General features: G+C 48.7%; 1 protein-coding gene across 1 annotated transcript in view; it reads right to left on the bottom strand.

Annotated features, from left to right (window-relative positions):
• The window catches only part of SLC16A14 (solute carrier family 16 member 14), a 35,526-nt gene extending 26,946 nt beyond the window's left edge, over positions 1-8,580 (bottom strand). The window contains exon 1 of the mRNA XM_017529078.2: positions 8,497-8,580. The gene's annotated coding sequence lies outside the window, so the exon portion shown is untranslated. The remainder of the gene's footprint in view (positions 1-8,496) is intronic.
• Between the last annotated feature and the right edge of the window lie 551 nt (positions 8,581-9,131).

Here is a 9,131-nt window from a genome sequence, read left to right as displayed (position 1 = left end):
TTTTTTTTGAGACAGAATCTCCATCTGTCACCCAGGCTAGAGTACAGTGGTGTGATCATAGCTCACTGCAGCCTTGAACTCCTGGGCTCAAAAGATCTCCCACTTCCGCCTCCTGAATACTGGGACTATAGGTACATGCCATCATGCTTGGCTAATTTTCCTATATATTTATTTATTTTTTTTGTAGAGACAGGGTCTCACTATGTTGCCCAGGCTGGTCTTGAACTCCTGGCTTCAAGTGATCCTCCTGCCTCAGCCTCCCAAAATGCTGGTATTACAGGTGTGAGCCACTGTGACTGACCTGTTTCATTTTTCATTTTTTTTGGGGGGGGGGTGATGAGAATTAAGTGTGTGTATAAAGACTGGGGATAAGGAGCAGGAGTTGGGGGTGGAGAGAGAGAGAGATATGATGATGATGATGTCTAATCCTGGAGATGGTGAAACAGATTGGTCTTGATTATGGAGAGAGACCCACTCTCTGAGTCTGGGGGAAGGAGGGGGTAGATGGACCTATGATGGTAAGCAGTGGGAATGGTAAGTCACATCTGATGGTTTAATTTCTTTCTTTTTTTTTGAGACACAGTCTCACTCTGTTTCCCAGGCTGGAGTGCAATGGTGCCATCTCAGCTCACTGCACCCTCTGCCTCCCGGGTTCAAGCGATTCTCCTGCCTCAGCCTCCCAAGTAGCTGGGACTACAGGCACTTGTCACCATGCCTAGCTAATTTTTGTATTTTTAGTAGAGACGGGGTTTCACCATATTGGTCAGGCTGGTCTTGAACTCCTGACCTCATGATCCACCTGCCTTGGCCACCGAAAGTGCTGGGGTGCTCGGCTCTGATGGTTTAATTTCTTTGCTGAAGCAGGAATTTAGGTCACTGGCTGAGAATGAGGAGGGCGGAGGTTGTGTAGGAGCCTTAATGCTCAGGATAATGGAAGAGACTGTTGCCTACGACAAGTGGAAATGATTGCTGGGCAGTTCCAAAGGTCAAGTTGAGCCCTGCAGGGCTCCACTGTCTAGCTATGGGCCATGGAGCACCCAGGACAGAGCCAGGGAGCACTTGGCCCCAGAGCTTACAATAAGCTGGGGGACTCAAAAACAATAAACAACTAAAAGTTGGTCTGCTTTCTAAATCATCACTACATGCCAGCAATTCTAGACAATTACACTGAAAAAATGATCAGCTGATCTAAGTTATAGCAATTATGTTGAGCTTTAATTATGTATATGTATGTTTCAAATTGGCCTGTTTTAATGTCTCATCTTTTTGTAAACATTGTATTCTACATGGAAGTTATTTCAAGAATGCCTGGTTTTACAGTTGACCGTGGCACGTGTGGCCCCAGCTACACACATTAGTCTGGAGAGGAGGCGCCTAAGAGTTCAGATCTGTTGGAGCTCAGCTTGGCAAAATCCATCCCCACACCCCCTGTGGCGCTACGTGTTGCTGTTTTTCTCAGAACACTCTAGGTGAACTGCGCCAGCACAATTATTATCCAGACAAAGAACCAGGACTTGAGTCACTTCACTTCTGTCACTCTGTGTACTCGCTTGTTTACACAGATTCTAGTTTACAATTTAAAATAGTGAAACAGGCGGCCGGGCGCGGTGGCTCACGCCTGTAATCCCAGCACTTTGGGAGGCCGAGGCGGGTGGATCACAAGGTCAAGAGATCGAGACCATCCTGGTCAACATGGTGGAACCCCCGTCTCTGCTAAAATTACAAAACATTAGCTGGGCATGGTGGCGCGTGCCTGTAATCCCAGCTACTCAGGAGGCTGAGGCAGGAGAATTGCCTGAACCCAGGATGTGGAGGTTGCGGTGAGCCGAGATTGAGCCATTGCACTCCAGCCTGGGCAACAAGAGCGAAACTCCGTCTCAAAAAAAAATAAAAAAAAATAAATAAATAGTGAAACAGTGAAGTCTTTGAGGTGCAAAACTTTGGTTTGGAAAGTGACATTTTAAATTAATACTTGAAATGTTTTATTCAATTTGAACAATATCTTTTTCTTTCTTTCTTTTTTTTTTTTTGAGACTGAGTATTGCTCTATTACCCAGGCTGGAGGGCAGTGGCTGTAATCTTGACTCGCTGCAACCTCTGCCTCCCAGGTAGGAGTAATTCTCATGCTTCAGCCTCCTGAGTAACTGGGACTACAGGCATGTGCCATCACATCTGGTTAATTTATATATTTTTAGTGGAGACTGGGTTTCGCCATGAGGGCCAGGCTGGTCTTGAACTCCTGACCTCAAGTAATCCGCCTGCTTTGGCCTCCCAAAGTGCTGGGATTACAGGTATGAACCACTGCATCCAACCCAGTATCTTCAAAATTAAAATCTATTCTTCTTTTAATTATTTTAACAGGGAAGAATAAGAATATAATGAGTATTACTGACCATTGCATGATTATTACTGAAAATCATTCTGTTGCCATGGTGGGGGGTGATGTAAAAAAACAATTCATTCTGGGTGTCAAAGGCACTAAGAAGTCTGGAATTGTGGGGCGTTTCTCAGGAGTGTTCTGACATGGACGGGAAGGAGAAAGGAACAGATGGTGGCGAATTGCACACTGCCTATAGCCTGTTTCTATCCATACCTGAGCTAAGAATTTTTTGTTGGTTTTTACCCTTTTTTTTTTTTTTTTTTCTAAAGACAGGGTCTTGCTCTGTCACCCAGGTTGGAGTGCAGTGGCATAATCCTAGCTCACTGCAGCTTTGAGCTAGTAGGCTCAAGTGATCCTTCTGCCTTAGCTTCCCAAGTAGCAGGTACTACAGGCACGCGCCACCACACCTGGCTAATTTTAAAATTTTTTGTAGAGATTACTTTACCTTTTTAAAGGCTATGTTTTCCTCAAAACACTAAAATACTTTGACCCTTTAGAGGAAAAGTTTGCTGCCCTCTAGACTAGAGCACTGGGTTCTAGCTAAGGGTTTACTGGATGGGTTTCTTGGGGGAAAAAGTGCAGGGGAATGAGTGCAAGGGAACCACGGGTATCAGTGGAGGAGCAATTTAGTGGATCTGTCTGGGGCTCGTCTTCTTTCTGTTGCACCTTGTTCTCATTATAATTTTTATCTTTTAAATTATTCCATCTCCTCAACAGCTTTCCCATCCTGAGCCACTACACCACCTATGGGCAGTGCTGTTCCTGGCCCTGGGTCCTTCCTCATCCACACGTCTCGCCACCTCCCATTATCCAGATTGCTGGGAGTGGTAAAGTGTTAGTCTCGGAAGCCAATTTCCAGGCCGTGCCTGGTTCAGGCCTGTAATCCTAGCACTTTGGGAGGCCGAGGCAGGTGGATCACCTGAGGTCAGGAGTTTGAGACCAGCCTGGCCAACACGGCGAAACCCCATCTTTACTAAAAGTACAAGAATTAGTCGGGCATGGTGGCGGGTGCCTAAAGTCCCAGCTACTCGAGAGGCGGAGGCAGGAGAATCACTTGAAGCCCGGTGGGGACGCAGAGGTGGCAATAGTAAGGTGAGATCACATCACTACACTCCAGCCTGGGTGAAAGAGCAAAACTCGGTTTCAGGAAAAAAAAAAGCCAATTTCTCCATCCATTTGAGTTATCAAGATGCAGTCCCTTCAGCACCTTCTCTCAGCTATTGTGTGTGATTTTCTCTCCTTCCCCTCCTCATTCTTCTAGCCTCCTCACCCTCTTCTGCTCATCCTTCAAGATCCAGCTAATGTATAATAGTGAGACCCTGAAAACACATTTACTATCCAACATCAGAATACTTGTTAAATCAATTGATTGCAGCATAGCTAGACAACATAAGTCTGCCATCAAAAATAAAGTTCACACTTTAGTATGACTCTCTATGTTTTCAAAGAGCCCTAGACAACTTTATTTTTGACATATGTAATAATCTTTGTTGTTTCTATCAAGACATGCACCCACGGGAAGAAAGACTGGAGCAAAACAAAGAAAAATGCTGATGGACATTATTCTTTGGATGATGGTCTTACCAGGAATTTGCCTCTTCTTTCTACTTATCTTAGTGGTGAGAAATTTCCTCAATATGCCAGGTGCATTGGCTCACTCCTGTAATCCCAGCAATCTGGGAGGCCAAGGCAGGAGGATTACTTGAGCTCAGAAGTTCAAGACCAGCCTGGGCAACAGTGAGATCTTGTCTCCGCAAATAAAAAACAATTATCTAGGCACATGTAGTGGTGCATGCCTGTGGTCCCAGCTATCTGGGAGGCAGAGGCGGGAGAATTGTTTGAGCCTGGGAGGCTGAGGCTGCAGTGAGCTGTGATCATGCCACTGCACTCCAGCCTGGGAGACAAAGTGAGACCCTGTCTCAAAAAAAAAAAAAAAAGTTCCTCAATAGATACATATTACCTGTATTATAAGAAAATAAAAGTCTATCTTTTAAATGTTGCCTGAATCAACCTCTTATCTTCAGTGTAAGAGGCTGACTTGTAAAAGAGAAAACAAAACAAGATGACCTCTATTGGGAAGTCTTCCAGTGTGTCTTGGGTTTCAGGCTCATGTGTGTGTGTCTGTGGATGTGTGTATCTGTCACCCTCCCACTGTCTGAGCCTGCTTGGGGCTAGAAAGGGATGGGGCAGCCCTTGCTCTCCAAAGCTCACAGCACAGGGCAGAGCTGCGCTGTCAAAGGGCCAGTGCATGAGCCCAGAGAGGGTTCAGGAGGGATGGTTGGTGGTTGTCTTCCCCCTGGCTCTGTTGTGTGCAGAATCCTGAGAAGCCAGAGAGAGGAGAACCAGGCAGCTGGACACAAGGTGTGAATGGCCCATCAAAATGTCATTTTGCTATCCATGGGACAATGCTCAGCTATGTTTAATATGATAAAACGACAACACTTGGCATTTTCCTGAAGTTCATTTATAACCAAGGAAGGCTCTGAAGTAATAAAAAATGAAAAGTTATAGTATTTCAGCCAGGGGTTGAAATATTAAGCACTTTTCTATAGCAATGCAAAGAACTTTATATTCTTACTGAATTATTTCTGGGTTAAGAGATGTAGGTTGCCATCAAACTGCTCTTGATATTTCTAGTTTGTTCATAAATAAGTAACACTGAATGGCATTCAATGGACAAGTTTTATTCGGGAGGCACAAGGGTACATGGAGAATATAGTATCAAATGCAGAGCACTGGTGGCAGGCAGGAGTGGGGCAAAAAGTTCTTTTTTTTTTTTTTTTGAGACATAGTCTCACTCTGCTGCCCAGGCTGGAGTGCAGTGGCATGATCTTGGCTCATTGCAACCTCTACCTTCTAGGTTTAAGTGATTCTCCTGCCTCAACCTCCCAAGTAGCTGGGACTACAGGTGTGCACCACCATGCCCAGATAATTTTTGTATTTTTGTAGAGGTGGGGTTTCACCATGTGATCAGTCTGGTCTCGAACTCCTAACCTCAAGTGATCCAACTGCCTTGGCCTCTCAAAGTGTTGGGATTACAGGTGTGAGCCAGTGTGCCTGGCCCAAAAAGTTATTCTGGATCCTCAGGAGGCCCCTGTTGATCTGCTGAGTCGTGGAGTCATTTGCATTTCACACTTAAATCTCTCCAAAAGTAATTACGGTTTTAATTATTCATGGTTAACTTCTAGTCCAACTAGCTAAGGAAAACAAAAGACAACAGAAAAACAAACGTTTATCCCTCCAACTCCAAGGTGGCTTTTAGCACTCATATAACTATACACATGTATAATTATATATGCATTTATATAAGATGTAAAAATGATCATTTTAGTATTATGATCCCACTCCACACCTGGAGAGACGGAGAATGCAGAGGGCATATCTGTACTCCCAGGCTCCAAGTCTTTGTCCACCACAGGGCCGTCGCACTCCCTTACCTTTTCTACATCCTGACATACATGTAAAATGACCATATGCATGTGGTACACTGCGGCAGTGAATGTGGGGCTTCTGCTAAGGATTAATATGTAGAATGTGGCCTAGTGCAGTGGCTCATGCCTGCAATCCCAGCAATTTGGGAGGCTGAGGTGGGTGGATCACTTGAGGTAAGGAGTACAACACAAGCCTCGCCAACATGGTGAAACCCCTTCTCTACTAAAAAGACAAAAATTAGCTGATGTGTGGTGCGCATCTATAGTCCAAGCTACTCGGGAGGCTGAGGCAGGAGAATCGCTTGAACCTGGAAGATGGAGGGTGCAGTGAGCTGACATCATGCCACTGCACTCCAGCCTGGGCTACAGAACGAGACTCTGCCTCAAGAAAAAAAAAAAAAAAGCAAAAGGTAACCCAGTCTAAGCAAGCTTGCTATTGGAAGCTTGGCAAAAAGACATTAGGGCCTCCTTCTGAAGAAGGTGAAGCAAGCAAATGGGAAGATTACGGGGACAACAGTCAACCTTCCATTCTCCCCAAATGAATTCATAGATGATGAAAAAAATGTTGTAAATGGAGGTAACATATGTAGGCTATAAAACTGGGTCAGCTACATATTTATGTGATAATAGGCAGAATGAAAATAACAGATCCTTCTAGGGTATATCAGATATTAGAACAAAATTAAATTTTCTATAGCTGTGTAGAAAGTTTTAAAGTGTGTGGCTTTTTTTTTTTTTTTTTTTTTTTTTTTTTTTTTTTTTTTTTTTTTTTTTTTTTTTTCTTTTACAGAGTATCCCTTTGTCGCCCAGGCTGGAGTGCAGTGGCGAGATCTCGGCTCATTGCACCCCCTGTCTCCCGGGTTCAAGCGATTCTCCTGCCTCACCTCCCGTGTAGCTGGGACTACAGGTGCGTGCCACCGCAGCCGGCTAATTTTTGTATTTTTAGTAGAGACAGGGTTTCGCCATGTTAGCCAGGCTGGTCTGGAATTCCTGACCTTAGATGATCCACCAGCCTCGGCCTCCCAAAGTGCTGGGATTACAGGCGTCAGCCACGGCGCACGGCCAAGTCATTCATTTTTAATTTGGCTATTGCCATTACATTGCATGTGGTGAGCTCATTACCCATAAGAAGGAAAGCGGGAAGCACCAAGCTAAAATTAAAATTACAGTCTCCCCCAGAGGTGGGCAGAGCGCGGTGGTAGCAGCTCTGCAACCCATGCAGGTGAGTGCGGGTTCACCTTAAGTGGGCTCCGCAGGCTCGTCGGCGCTCTCCACCTGGTAGTGCTCAGGGTATTTGGGGCCCTTAGAGGGCGTGCTTGCGGCCAGCAGGCTGAAGAGGCTGCGGCGGCTAAGGCTGGGAGCTAGCTGAGCCGGTGCAGAGACCGCACAGGAGAAAAACAGAACCCAGTGGGGTTCACGCCGAATGAGGGGGATTCAACATAGACATGCTTTGCTCTGGGTCAGGGACTGTGCTTGGTGGCTTCTCCAACGCGATCCCGTCCAACTGGCATTAATGTCCCCATTTTACAGATGAAGAAACTGAACCATCGAATGGGAGCAATGAAGCTTGGAGAGGTTAAACTAGCGGGCGGTGAAACCCAAATTGGAACCCAGGCCCGCGGGACCCCAAGCCTGTTTTATCTCCTCCCACCCCCAACACTCCCTCACTCCCTCTCTCCCTCTCTCCCCTCTCTTCTCTCCCCTCTCCTCTCTCTCTCTCTCTCTCTCTCACGCGCGCACACACAGACACGCACATGCACGTACACGCAAACAAAGAAGCCAAACAAGGCAAAAGAGAATCTCTCTAATCCTCAGAACCTGCCCTCAGCCGTGCTTGTTAATAAGCCCGAATCAACTTTTCCGCAGGAAGAAAACGGCTTAATTGGAAAGCAGAGTTGAGCTCGTAAAACGTCATCATGGCCTTGGCAGCGTTTAGCCCCGAAATGGCCGTCCCCGGTCCCTCGCCCGGTTTCAGCTTCTCTAGAGAAGCCTGGATCGGACGCGCTAAGGGGGCCCAGCCTGGGCGCCGGATCTTGCCCGCGGGGTCTGGCCTCCTCGCCCCACCCTCCGAGCGCCCGTCCCCTCCCGCGCTTGCTGCTCCCCCTCCTTGGGCACCCCAAGCCCCCATTCCCGCCTCGGGAATCCCGCATCCCTCCGCGCGTTCGAAAGCCTGCAGCCCCGCTGGGAAGCCAGGCCGGCTGCAGCACCACAGCCCGCGCGGAGACGCATCCGCACCCTAGATGTCCCCAGGCGCAGCCCCCGGCCCCTGGCTCTGCGCCTCATCACTATCCAGTTTGAGTCCCAAACGGGCCTGGAGCACAGCGGGCCAGCGAAGCTGAACGCGGGCAGAGCGCGCCTCTCCAGCCGGACGGAGGTGCCTTGGATGACGCGCGAGGGGCCCCGGCGACCAAGAGCAGCTAGCGCGCGTCCCCACGCTCCGCCTGGCGGGCGGCCCTGAACCGCCGGTTACCCCGCCCGCCCGCCCGCAGCTCCCGAGACCCCGCGGCGGCCTTGGCACTACCACCAACCCCGGCACAGCCTCGCCCTCCCCGAGCCTGCCCTGGCCTGGGGCCGCCACTTCCCGAGGGTCCCCGGGGTGCAGCGGCCAACCGAAGCCCCAGCTCCGATGCCCCCCGTGCAGCTCCATCCCCCGGGCCTGAGGCGCGCGCGGTCTCAGAAACTCACCGCCCGAGGCCCGCTGGGCTGCGGCCTCACTCGCCTCCACGCCCGGATCCTCCAACTTGCTGGTCTGCTCGAAACCCCCTGAGCTGCTGGGTGGACAGATTTGTTGCAATGTCGCCTATCATCCTGGAGATGCGGGTGCCTGCGGCTCAGCTCTCCGCCCGGCTCCGTGCGCTCCGTGCGGGGCTCCCGGGCTTCTCCGCTGCTCGTCGCCAGGCCAGGTGAGCGTTTGGTGGAGCTGAAAGCTCGACGCCTTAGTCCAGGTGGCTTTAAAAAGGGTGCGTTTGGAGGTGCCCAAACCTAACCTGGGCTTCCTTCCAATCGGAGCAATTTCAAATCTTCATGCTCGTTCATTCCTATACCGGCTAATTCTGGTTTGGCAGGAAAAAAAATGCAGTCACCTCACATGCACACTCTTGTGGCCGGTTGAAGTTTATAGCTTTGGCTGAGGTTCCGCTAAGCCTCTGCACATTTATCACTGCAGAAAAGGTACTGAAACAGAATCCAGGATGTGGGTGAGACTAGCAGTAGTCTCCATGGCTCTGAGATGGGAGAAAAAGGATGAAACAGACCCTCACTGCAGTATTTTTGGCCAAAGTAGAACTCAAAGTCCCTTTCTCTCTCTCTCTCCTCTTTCT

This window comes from Cebus imitator, unplaced genomic scaffold (assembly GCF_001604975.1).
Source record: "Cebus imitator isolate Cc_AM_T3 unplaced genomic scaffold, Cebus_imitator-1.0 Scaffold57, whole genome shotgun sequence".
NCBI classification, from domain to species: domain Eukaryota; kingdom Metazoa; phylum Chordata; class Mammalia; order Primates; family Cebidae; genus Cebus; species Cebus imitator.
Note: the sequence above shows the minus strand (reverse complement) of the source record. Positions and strands in the feature narration are given on the sequence as shown.